General features: G+C 42.6%; 1 long non-coding RNA gene across 1 annotated transcript; it reads right to left on the bottom strand.

The window, feature by feature from the left end:
- Window positions 1-12,981: 12,981 nt before the first annotated feature.
- On the bottom strand, window positions 12,982-13,637 carry LOC135207123 (uncharacterized). Its single transcript, XR_010312887.1, has 2 exons — window positions 13,565-13,637; window positions 12,982-13,166 (listed from the first exon to the last, which is right to left on the bottom strand). It is a non-coding gene; the product is annotated as an uncharacterized LOC135207123 (long non-coding RNA).
- Between the last annotated feature and the right edge of the window lie 223 nt (window positions 13,638-13,860).

Raw genomic sequence — 13,860 nt, 5'->3', positions numbered from 1 at the left:
AGATCTGAAGCTTGCAGTGTCAACCATTAAAAAGGCTCAAGTAAGTGAGTCTTATCTGTAAGTTTTTTCGCCAGAGAAGTTTCTTGACCTCGCTAATAACAAAGATCTCCATGATCTATTGAGATCTTTCGAGACGACCAAGGTGCCGCTACCGAAGTTACCTTCGTGGAACCTGATGTGGTCCTCAAATATTTAAATGTCAAATCGCGTTTGAACCTCTTTACTCTACGTCTCACGAGATTTGACGAAGAAAACTGTATTCCTAACTGCTCTGGCGACGGCGAAGAGAGTTAGCGAAATACAGGCTATTAGTAAACACGTCGGCTTCGAAGGGCATAATGCGGTCTGCTCTTTGGGTATGTCGTTTCAGGCTAAAAACGAAAACCCTTCCAATCTGTGGCCTAAAACGTTCGAGATCAAGGGTATGGCAGAGATTATTGGTCAAGAGCCAGAAAGAGTCCTGTGTCCTGTTAGGGCTCTTAGAGAGTATCTTCGTAGAACGAAGGATTGTAGAGGTTCTGCGGAGAACTTGGTGTTCGGTCAAGAGACCAAATATGCCCATGTCCAAGAATGCACTGGCATTCTTTTTAAGAAACACCATTAAGGAGGCGCACTCTTCTTGCAAAGACAGTGACTTTAAGCTGCTAAAAGTTAATGCACATGAAGTGAGGGCTATTTCGACCTCAATAGCCTTTCAGAAAAACATGGCTCTTAAAGACATTTTAAGTGCTACTTTTTGGAGGAGTAACTCAGTGTTCGCCTCGCACTACCTACGGGAGGTGAGAACGACCTATGAAAACTGTTACTCTCTTGGACCATACGTCGCCGCAGACACTATTTTGGGGGCAGGAGGTAGCACTCATCCTTTCCCATAGAAAAGGGTAGGTGAGTTTTTAATATTTGTAATGTTTATGGTTGTAGGGTCGGCTGCCGAGTACGGTCGTCCCTTCCTTTAGCCTTTGGTATATGGGAGTTTGTTGTTAGGCTAACTTAGGTGGTGGTTTTTGCCTCGTTGTCCTCAGAAGTATGGTCATGGTCTAGTCACATTGTGGTCCCGTCCCCGTTGACAGATCATCTAGAGCGCACCAACTACACAGGTCACTACCTTTTGCGGTAAACTCTAGATGAAGCAGAAGCAGGCTTGGGTGACAGTAATCACGAAGTCAGCTATGCTAACAGGTAAGGAACCAAGATGTCAATCATCTACATTTATATGTTTCTTAAAATCCTTTTTCTGTCTCTCCCACCGCCAAAGGTGGGATTCAGCTATATATATATCTGACAGGTAAGTTTCATGAACAAAATGATATTGTTAAGATACAATAGAGTTTGTTCATACTTACCTGGCAGATATATATATTTTTAGTACCCACCCACCTCCCCTCAGGAGACAGTGGAGATAGAAATCTGATAGAAAATGGGAATGGTTCCTGATACCCGCCTCCCAGCGGCGGGAATGGGTACTAACCACCCAACTCCCACTACGTGTGTCGTAAGTTTTAGAAATTCTGTCGGACTTCAGAGAATACAGCTATATATATATCTGCCAGGTAAGTATGAACAAACTTTATTGTATCTTAACAATATCATTTTTGCCAGTTTTATTTACAGTCGAGTTTGATGGCACAACGAAGTTCAGGGGAGTTTCATCCATCTTGCCAATGCACAATAATTTATAGTCATTAGATGCTTGAACGTAGTTTTCTCAGATTCAGCTATAATTTGCAGTGTATATTTCTTTGCTGATCTTTCTCCATAGCAAATAAGGGTATACAGTACTGTAATATAAAAATATATCTGTTCTATTCTACTTAATGTCATTTGTAATATAAATACGGTAATCGTTTACTATCATATTATGGTTGAAATGCAAGCAAAACAGCAGTTGTTATCCGATTCGGTTTTTCATAGCAAAACAGCTGTTTTTCGTTCAGTTGTTCATGGGTGTACGTGTTTACGCAACGAGTATAGCGTCACTAATGATACTTTTATAATTTTCTTTTCATTTATTAATTTACTTTGCTAGAATATGGGATAAAGAGATGGAGGCAAAGAGGTACTTGGCTAGAATATGGGAAAAAGAGATGGAGGCAAAGAGGTTAGTCTAATGTACGGTGTTAATTTGACTGAATTGTTCTAAACAGTTGTATGTAATCCAAAATTGTGTTATTTCACCAAAATGATGATGAATTTAAAATGGAAAGTGAACGTTACGTTATCCTAAATGTTATTACTACTGTAATTACACTACTGTACCATTAAAATTTCTGAAAGGTTACCAAACGATACCTAAGTGTTTGTGAGTGCAACCATAATTCGATATTTACATTTTCTCAGCTGGGCCTGCATACATAAAAGCTGATTTCATTGATATGGAAATATTTCTTGATTATGCCAATAATATCTACGGTTGTAATGGTTTTATTATCTTTGTTATCAGTTTATATCATAATGTGAATCTTTTCATGTTTGTGGTTAACATACCTAGGTCTAGGCTAGCCTGCCTATAAATATCACTTAGAATTTAAGGCTTGATTTTTAGAATGGTAGAAGACGACCCCCAATTTTTAGGGGTGAATTTTAGGATTTAAAGTTAGTCTTGTATGCAGAAATATATGGTAGTATATATATTCTGCTACTAATGTGTTTGTATAAAGTAAGCTCACTTTAAAATTCAAATTCTGTCATTTGAAGAAGAAATAGTGTGATGCATGAATAGTATTTGATGAACGTTTGTTCATTTTCAAATATCATTGCAATAACTTATGATAATGTGAAGACTTTAGTGCTTTAATTAGAGGACTTCAGTTCTCCCTGCAAGTAGTTTAAAAATTTTCTTATTTTCAGGAAAGGTTCCAAAACATGCAAGGTTAAAAGAAGAGATAAAGAACATAGCTTTCACTCATCACAGAGAATATGACATAGCAGGCTGTGAAGTTGTGCTTTTACCAAGGAACTTACCTCGAAGATGGTAAATACACTGATTACTTTTTGCTGTCTTATGGATATAAAATTCAAGTAAATCTGAAATTATATTTAATAAAAATTATATTCAACTCAATAGACTTTTAAGTATTACTAATATTTTTATTGTAGCTTCCTAGGGTTGTAATCTACAGAAATTACTCTTAATTTTCTTTAATTGGCTTTTATGGAGCTTTTACCCACACCACCAGCGCTAGAGGCTATAAGTTTATGCTGTATCTCACCCTCAAATACCTGTCGTACTAAGGTATTCATTGTTTTGGAGACAGCATCAACCCACCTCGACCTCACAAGCGTTGTAGTCCTGAACAGCACGTAGCCATTATATGAAGTCCCATATTCACGTTACCGGTGTTCATAATACAGACTTTTTCCCGAGCTACAAATGTCCTTTAATATCTAATTCGCTCCATCTCGGAATTAATATATTTTCATATATGCTTAACTGAAGGGGAATTTTTTTGGGGTAATTTTTTTATATATATATAATTATATATATATAAGTTATATATATAGATATAGTATCTATACTATACCTATATTATAATATTATATTATGTACTATACATCATAATGTATATATGTTAGATATGTAGATATGTAGAATATGTAGATATGTAGATATGTGATATATGTATAGTATGTATAATATGGTTTATATATTTATAATTATGATAATATATATAATGATATAATAAATATATATATATATATAATATCTAATATATATAAATTGATTAATATTATAGATATATATATATTCTTTGGTGTGTGTGTGTGTATATTATATATATATAGAATATATATTATAATTATTATATAACTATATATATTACATTATATATATATATAATATATAGTTATATATATATATTATAATAATATAATCTTATTATATATATTATTATATATATAATATAATATAATTATATATAAGATATATATATAATAATATATATAATATATATATATATATATATATTATTATAGTACTTTTTCTCTATATTTTGGGGTTTTTTCTTTTTATTGGGCTCCTTTTATTAGAGATATATATTTATTTATATAGATGATATATATATTAACTATATATATAATAGATATATATATATATATATATAAGAATATATTTAAACTATATATATTATATGTATAATATAAATAAATAATATGTATATTATAAATAAACATATATATAATGTATTTATATATAATATATATATGTTATTATATATACTCTCATATAATGAATATATATATAATAATATATATGATAATTACTATATATATATATATATATAATCAATATATATATATATTATATAAATATAACTCATAATAACTATATGATATATAAATATAAATTATATATTAATATAAATAAAATATTATATGATATATATAATATATATATTTTATATTATATATATAATATACCTATTATATATATATATATAAGTTAAATTTTTAATATATAATATAATTATATATATATAATATATATACCAATATTATTTAATATATATATATAATATATATATATATATATATAAGTATGTATATTTTTTTTAAGATCTTTAAGCGCTGCCTTTGCACATAAGTTAACTTATTATTAGCAAACTGTATATCCATAATTTATAGAATTAAGGGTAAGGGCGGGAGGTCGCCAGAGCCGGCATTATTAGACACTGAATACCGGCCAATAATGTTATTTTACTTTCTAGTTTACAATTAAGAAGGCACAAACGGAGACCATAAATTTTTCTTTTGGTTTAAACCGTGGCTAAACCGCTGGAGCTTGAAGCTGCAAGGGGCTTGTTATGGAGTGGAATATGGTACGATAATCCGGTTCGTAACCAGAATTACGTGGAAACGCTCAGGCAAATGTTTTACTCTCGTTTCCCATGAAAGTGGGAAATTTACGACAAATTAAAGACTAGTTAATATGCACAGATACGCATTAATCCACTTAGCAATTTCTTACACTGCACTATTTGCACTTATAACAGAGTTATTTCTACTAATGGACAAAGTAGCAATAAGTTTCTTATAGGAATTACACATTTGGGGCTATTGACCTTGCTAGTTATAAACGGTTGAGCACTTAGACATTATGGAGAGAGAGACTGCGCTCAGGTGAAGGGGAGACGGTCTTGGGCAAGCCGCCAACGATGGGCCACCGCCGGAGGGTATGGGCAGGAGAGGGAGGGGAGGAAACAAAGGGATCGGTGGGGGATAGGATTTTCTTTCTGTACTGGATAGGAGGGTAAGGATGGGTATGCTATCATGGGGAAGGAAAAAAAGGAAGGAATAGGTTAGGGTACGAGGTTCCCCTTCCATAACAACAGAAACCTACCTGACCTTTTTAAGGGAGAGACAGTTTGGCCGCTCCGGAAGGGCGGTACAGAGGCCAGCACGTCCACTGCCTCCTAAAGGATATCAAACAGTGAAGAAGGCCATCCCACGCCTCGGTTTCCTTATGCCAGCGCGTCCTGCGAAGGTGGGGTTCACCCCCCCCTGGTAGGGTTTTCTACTGCGGTCAGGAAAACCTTTTTGTCCCTCTTTTGCTTTAGGCCTATACTTGCAGGTAATGATTCCCCATTTCGGGGGGGTTGCCAGCTTGGCGCTGCCGGTCCTTGCGGTGGCATCTGAAAGTAAGTGGAGACCTCGGTGGGAGGAGACTGGTCTAGGATAGGTGGGGTAGGTGGTGGAGACTAGCCGGCTAGGGGCAAGAGCCCTGCTGATTTTCAAATTCAAATTTCCCAGGGGCAGGACCTATCGCAATTGGATTGCTAAAATGGCGGGAGACCATTCACGAATTGTACAGCCCCCCCCATTTTAGCAGAGATTTTCGTCCTTCAACGGGTCAAGAACTATGCAAGCAAGGTTCTGGAGCCATTCGACATCTGTGTCCCCACGACATAGGCAAGCCTCACCACAAATGAACTAAATTGCTAAGCTGCATTCATCAGGGTTCCAAAATCTCTTAAATACAAATTGCCGAGGTTTAAACTTTAAAAGGTGCCAATTAAACAAAAAAAACAAGTGGCCTACAAGGCAGTAACTTGACAACATGGCATGTATTACTAGTTTAACTTCACAACATTGAACCCAGCACAGCGACATGCAGATGAAACAATTTTCCGATTGAGTTCATATGGGAACCTAAGCAAGGAAACAAATAAAAATGGCATGACGCTAACTAAAGCAAAACAAAGCAAATGTCATAAATAAAAAAAAAAAATATTAAAAGAAGAGGAAAACAAACAAAACGAAAAAATAAATAAATAAAGGAAAAATGGGGGCCAAGATGGCTCCTCAGTTAGTAGAAGCTGGGGAAACCACCAAGGCTCAATACATCCAAATGACAGAGGTAAATACATGAACAAACCAAAATGGGTGCCAAGATGTCCTCCCTCAGTTCGTGAACGCTGGGGAGGCCACCAAAAGCTCAATACAACATTCATAACAACCTACAGTCTAAGTTCTATATATACATGGTCAATTGTGCAATCGGGCACCTAATGCCGAGAGAGCAACATCGGCCCATCATTTATTTTGTCCGTAGCCCCTTTGATGGTTGCTCCAACCTTCCTAATTGTAGTCCATGGAGGTCCATCAACACCACCTCATGAAGCCCTCTTATTTCTTTGTTACCGGGAACTGAGTGAGAGGTAGATTAAAGGATTATGGTTCCGTCAGGACAGTCAGTGGGAACTTATGGTCAGCATGGTAGGATTCAAAATGTTTAAGGGACTAAGGACCATGCCAAGTGAGCTCCTTCTCGATCGTTACTATAACCTCGTCTGAAGATGGGTTCAAATTTCCTTTGTTTGAGAAATAGGAGACAGGGTGACGCAACCTTGGTTTTTCCTCCTGGAGGAGGAACCGCACCCACCACCCCTACATCGCGTGGCGTCTTACTGCTATTGTTAAGAAAGGATGAGAGTCAATCAGGTGGTTGGTGCGGAGCCCAGGCCGGGCTGAACTCATGGAGGGACCCCTCGTTCAGATGGTCGTAAGGCCTCCCGACCACTCCTCGTGTACAGCGGAACTGGTTATCCCCCCTTGAATAGGTTCCAGTGAGGTAAAAAAAAAAAAGTAGCCTTTTTTTTTTACTTGGGAGAAGTTTGGCACAAATCCTCCTAAAAGTTACTGCACCATCCCCAGGAAAACCGTTGAGGCCTTCCTTCTTAGTTTTAGGATAGGGCATATTCTGTATAGCAAGAATGTTCGGCATCCCCTTTGGCATTATTTTGCCCCCTCCTAACCTGGTTGGATCCCAGGTATGTGATCTCAGACACTCCCAAAGTACACTTTCTTCAGGTTGATGGACCAAATTGGCTTTCTGGATGGTGCACCCACACCCTTTCGTTTAGGGTCTGGAGGTGTTCCGAGGTCCCGAACGTTTTGGAGGGTAGATGACAATGTCGTCGAGGTTAGGACCACACAACTAGGATCCCTGCTAGCACCTTGTTCATGAGTTTCTTGGAATAAACAGCTAGGTGGTTCGTTCACGTAGACCAAAAGGCATCACACCCGACACTGGTAAAGCGCCCGTTCCCGTGTAATCGAATGCAGTCTAGGGGCCGTGAACTCCTTGGCCAATGGTACCTGGCCAGTAACTCTTCTCTAGGTCCTATCTTAACTTAGGAAATGGGAATTTTCGCCCTAGGGGCCGGTAGGGAGGGGGGACTCTCCAAACAATCCTCGATGCGCCTTGGGAGCGGGTTAGGATTCCGGTTTGGTCACTGCATTTCAACTTGCGAAATGTCAATGCCTAGGAGGTCGGTCCTCCCCCCATCCCCCCTTTGGCCTTTACCCAGGACTACAGGGGATGCCCAAGGGCTCTCCCACCTTCCTCAATGAGACCCAAGTAGAGTTGTAGTTTAACCATGTGCCGCCAACCGTTTCCCGCCCGCGTGGGGGTTTAAGCCCGGTAATAATTTTGCCGAATGGGGCTGGTTCCCCCTCCCCCAAGCAATTCAATCTTGTGCTCCAAGAGCTGGGTGCTAACCTAGCGTGTCCCGCACGACCTGTGGATGCCTGAAGGAAGTAGAAATTCCCTGATTGGTCATTTCTCTTCGCCGTTATCTTAGTGCAGGAGTGATCAGTTCAAAATTGGCTAGGACCCTCCGAATTACCTCCCTGGGGTGAGGAAACCTGGGTGGACAGTCCCCACCATTTCGCCCCTCTGGTGGTAGGGCTTAAGGAGATTTGATGTTTGGAGCCACTTTAGCCCGCCCTAGTTGCCTGCAATCCACTAGATCGAGTTTAATGTGCCCTGTTCTTTTTTCCAAGGAATATTGTAGGGGCCCATGAAACCTGTTGGCTTAGAGGCCCTCCGCTCCTCCAGTGCGGGAGAACCAGAAACACGTTGGGCTACACCCACTTCAAAAACTTCCCGGTCTTTGAGTCTTCCCGATCCCTACCCGGACTCTTCATACTACTCTGCGCCAACCGTCTCTGAAGCTTTGGCAACATCCCATGCAACCCCGTAATTTAGGCCTGTATGTCTGGCAGCTCTTCAGCCCAGGAGGCTTTGGTGGGGTTTTCCCAAGCCTTCGTAAGAGTTATATCTTAGGGAGGGGGCCAACGTGTGGAGGACCTGTGAGGATTCAAATAAGCAGCTCAAAGGGAACTGTAACCCTGGTGGTTTCTGAACGTGCCCTGGGCGGAGGGACAAACACAAGCGTAGGGCAAAATTTTCCTCCCAGTTCAGGGGAGCCAGTCTCTCCCAACTTGGTCCAAGACTGTTCTTCAGTGTCTGGTGGGAGCGTTCCCACAAGGACCCTGGCTCTCTGTGGATGGTATGGCTGTTAGAGGTACCGGCTGGCGAATGGCCAATGGCAAGGCCATCGCCGTCCTTAACTCCTTTGCCATGAAGTTGGGTAGCCCTTGTCCGACTGAATGGTGGGCAGGGAAAACCAAACCATACAAAAAGAACTGGGTCAGTCCTATGACCAGCGTGGCGGGGCGTTTGCACTTTGGGTTGGAACGGCTTCCAGGTATCGAGTGAACCGATCAATCATCGTCAGTAGGTAACAATTTCCACGTTTACTTTGTGGCATGGGGACCCACATAATCTACCAAGACATCATGGAAGGGAATGCCCGCTGAAGGGATGGGCTGGAGAGGCGCCCTTGGCACTACCTGGTTTGGGTTCCCAGCGACCTGGCAGGGCAAACAGGAGGCTACATAAGCCTTAACACTCTTGGGCAGGCCTGGCCAGAAGAATTGACGCTGGACTTGCTGGGTAGTGCGCTTCACACCAAAGTGTCCTCCCAGTCCCTCATGGGCCATGCGCAACACAGCTAATCTAAGGTTACGGGGAACAACTACTTGCCGGTGTAGCACTTCAGCGGGTTCGTGGGCACCTCGGGTGACTCTGAGGAGCACCTCATCCTTCAACAAGAAGTTCTCCTTAGAGAGGTTCACTATTTCTGCTTCATCCAAATAGGCTGCCTCCCGATAAGGGTTAAGGGTCTCATCCAACTGTTGGTAACGGATGAGCTCGGTCCTGCTCCTTAGGGTGGCTGGGTGACGGGAGCCTCACTGGTGCCTCCTGGGTCCCCTGAGCTGGTGCTTGGTGGAGAGCTATCCACGGAGGTGGTAAGCAGCACAGTAGGGTCTTGTGTACGAGGCTCGGACTCATGGCTGGGAGACGAGGGCTCTTGATCCTCCTCCTTTTAGCCAGGTTAATTCTCCCAGGTCAATGCCAGCAAGCCACTTGTCACCTTCTACAGGTGCTATATCCAAAGTTACGGGGTCAGGCTCAGGCTCAGGCTCAGCTGCTGTCATGCACCTTAAGGGCACACGCTGCACTCCCTCCAGGAGGTCCCTACCCAGGAGCAGGTCGTAGCCCTCACGGCCTAAGTCAATCGTGACTCCAAGCCTGCACTCTTGGCTGAGCTGGGGCGTCGTCACTCTCAACACGACCGTGGGGGAGGTCCCTGTGACTCTCTCAATCCACCGGACAGTCATACGCTCATCCTGCCGGACTTGGGCGCCAGCGGGTACCTGGTGCCACAAGATTAGGGGAAACATCTGAACCTGGATCCTCGAATGCTCGGACCAACTGTGGAGGGGTGCCTCCTTCAAGTGGGGCTACGGTGATCTCCCCTTCTGCAGGCCGCCCACCCCCGCGATGCGCCCTGAGTAGCGATGGAGAGGACAACTGGGTTTTGAGCTGAGGTTCGGCTAGGGCACTGCGAGTAGTTCTTAGTGTGGCCGTAGACCTTGCAAACCTCACAGTATGCTTTGGCAAAACTCCTTTTGGTTTTTGCTCCCTTTACCCTTGGGTTTGGACTGAGGGCTCGTATCCGAAGGGGCAGCCGCTGGTGTTGACTGATTGTCGGGCAGTCTGCGTCAGTGTGGTTGGATTGCCACCGAGGTTGCACTTGGCGGAAGAAGATGGTTTTGCTTGGGCTTAGACTTGCCAGCCAGAGCAGTGGCAGGGAGGTGGCGCAGTGCGCTGGGACCCTGAGTTATGACCGGACGAGTTCGTATTATCGGCATACTCGCAACAAGCCCTAAAGGTTGTTGGCTTCTTCTCGGTAATATAGAGAGAGAGCTCTGGTGGGGCATGCCTATGGAAATCCTCAATTTTGACAAGCTCGTGGAGGTCCTCGATGGTAGTGCACTTCGCAGCCCCAAGCCAGAGGGTATAGAGACCTATCCTTCTGAAAAGCCCAGTCAGCCCAAGGTTGTGTGGAGGGCTTAACTTGCCCACGCCACTGACGGCGCCAATGTTCAGGGCTCAGCTTGTAAGCCTCTATCACGGCCTTCCGGACAGCCCCGAAATCTCCTTGTCGATCAACGGGTAAGGCAGAATGAGCAGCCTTCCCTTTTCCCTGCATATGCTTGGCCAGAAGTAGGGCCTTCATCTCCCTGCCACAGCACATGTCTGGAACACTGACTCCACTTCGTGTAGCCACCTTACGGGATCCTTATCGTCCCACTGAGGAATGAGAGTATGGACAGGCAAGGATGGAGAGCCGGGCCCCTGGTAGCGGACGTACCATTAGGTGGAGCTTGTGAGGATTGGAGCTGGGCTAATTCAATGGCTTTGTCCTGCATCTTTAATTCATGCTCCTGCTTCCTTAATTCATGCTCCTGCCGTTCCTTCTCTCTTTCTCTCTCCTCTTGCCTTCGATCCCTGGCTTCGGCCTGGGTTTCTCGGACAAATTCTTGCAATTCTGTTCCATCATATCCGAGCCTCTTTCCCAATTCCATTATAGCCTGGATCTCAGTGGTGGGCATTTTGCTAATTTCCTTGAAATGACTACTGGATCACCCTCAACAATAATTTGTAAGGGGGGTGGGGGGTGTTGGCCATGCAAGCAATTGCACGGAAGGGAAAGACACTCCGGCCAAAGCAGAAGTCTGGCAGCAGGAAGGATACAGATAAAGCGGTGCAAAGTGGCACCACGACCAATAATTGTACCTGGAAAAGACTACACTGTGAGAGGTGCGCAAATGACAGGAATACACAGCAAGAGGTGTACCTGTAAGCTATATGGCACTAAGCCATAAACAAGGTTCACAAAGATGGGTGATCCTGAAAGTTAGCTAGGAAAAATGGGCCTACGGCAGGAATCAAAGCGATGGATGATCCCCTAGGCTAGCTAGAATAATAGACCTACGGCAGGAATCAAAGCGATGGATGATCCCCTAGGCTAGCTATTAAAATTAGGGTTTGTAGTTGTGGCTGTCTGTTTAAAGGAGCAATAAAAACTCCAAAGGTAAACAAACGTCTAAAATAACACAACTTTAAATTGCCCCCCGGGGGGGGGGGGGGGTTAAGCGTAAGTTAAGATTGCGTAGGAACTGCTATTTTGGTTTAGCTGGCAATCAATGAAACGCTAATTAATTTTTTGCTTCACTAGAGATGATTATCCCCAATAACTAATCACCCTTCACTTAAAATAAATGAATTATGCCTCCCAATAGTTTAGAAAGATCCACACATTATAATGATATGAAACTTAACCTGCAACGATCTAGCACCACCGCACAGGAATTATTGCTTTCCCAACCATTTACACATGGTCTATCACACTTAAGTGAGAGAAAGAGAAAAAAACAAAAAAAAATTACAAAGTAACAAAGCATATACCGTTATTTACTACCTTCTCCTTACACTAAAAAAGTTTGCACTATTAACATACACGTAAAGTCGGAGCTCGAAAGAGAAAAACAAACAAACAAACAAAAACACCCGTGGTCTCCGCTCGGGGTTACGTTTACGTGTGTGTGGGGCTAGACTTTCCCAGGTTTACCCTCTGTTTACAACTGTGCAAAACTAAGTCCCGTAAAAGAAAAAAAAAAAAATCTTAAATCATAATTACTTTGAAATCCCACAATATATTTACATTCAATACAATAAGAACAACCTAACACGACGATTTCCGTTACTATTTATGAACGATATTGTAACTCGTTATGGAAAGTCGTTTAAACACGTGACGGTTGGCTGCCCTGCGAGCTAGCAGCGTGCGTGCACACACACATACACTTTCCGCGGGATTTTAAACGACACTATTTCACAACCAACGCACTCACTTTACACTTTAGGATGTAAAAATGAACGTTAAACACAGTGATCGTTTTTGCGTTATGATTACGAACGTTAGCGGGAATTTATTCCTATCTGCCCTGTTTATTATTAGATGTAAATTCCTGTTAACACTTACGAGAGATTTTAACGAAATATTAAAGTTTTCTTGGCTGTTTTGCTTCCACGATTCCAACTCCAGTTATAATATAATTTACTCAAAAATGAAGTTAAGGTTCGTCTCAGTCACCAAAGATAGAAAGGGGAATATTTACTTTAAAACAAAGATATTAACCAACTATCTTAGCGAATCCTGGCTTCGGTCGACAGTTTTAAGATTTTACGCTGCCTTTGCACATAAGTACTTATTATTAGCAAACGTATATCCTAATTTATATAATTAAGGGAAGTGGGAGGTCGCCAGCCGGCATATAGACACTGAATACCGGCAATAATGTATTTACTTCTATTTACAATTAAGAAGGCACAACGGATACATAAATTTTCTGGTTAACCGTGGCTAACCGCTGGAGCTTGAAGCTGCAAGGGGCTTGTTATGGAGTGGAATGTGTACGATATCCGGTTCGTAACCAGATTACGTGGAAGCTCAGCAAATGTACTCTCGTCCCTGAAAGGGAAATTTACGACAATTAAAGACTAGTTAATATGCACAGATACGCTAATCCACTTAGCAATTTCTTACACTGCACTATTTGACTTATACAGATTATTTCTACTAATGGACGTAGCAATAAGTCTTATAGGAATTACACATTTGGCTATGACTGCTAGTTATAACGGTTAGCACTTAGACATTATGGAGAGAGAGACTGCGCTCAGGTGAGGGAGACGGTCTTGGGCAAGGCCGCCACGACGGGCACGCCGGAGGGCAGGAGAGGGAGAGGAAACAAAGGATCGGTGGATAGGATTTCTTTCTGTACGGATAGGAGGGAAGGATGGGATGCTATCATGGGGAAGGAGGAAGGATAGGTTAGGGTACGAGGTTCTCATACAACAGACACCTACCTTTTAAGGGAGAGACAGTTGCCGCTCGGAAGGGCGGACAGAGGCCAGCACGTCCACCTCCTAAGGCTATCAAATAAACAGTGAAGAAGGCCACCCACGCCTCGGTTTCCTGCCGCGCGTCCTGCGAAGGTGGGGGGGTTCACCCCCCCCTGGAGGGTTTTCTACTGGTCAGGAACCTTTTGTCTCTTTTGCTTTAGGCCTATACTTGCAGTATGATTCCCCATTTGGGGGGGGGGGGGGGGGTGCCAGCTTGGCGCTGCGTCTTGCGGTGGCATCTGAAAGTAAGAGACCTCGGG

Source organism: Macrobrachium nipponense, chromosome 32 (genome assembly GCF_015104395.2).
Source record: "Macrobrachium nipponense isolate FS-2020 chromosome 32, ASM1510439v2, whole genome shotgun sequence".
In the NCBI taxonomy this organism is placed as follows: domain Eukaryota; kingdom Metazoa; phylum Arthropoda; class Malacostraca; order Decapoda; family Palaemonidae; genus Macrobrachium; species Macrobrachium nipponense.
This window is presented reverse-complemented; position numbering and strand designations above follow the sequence as displayed.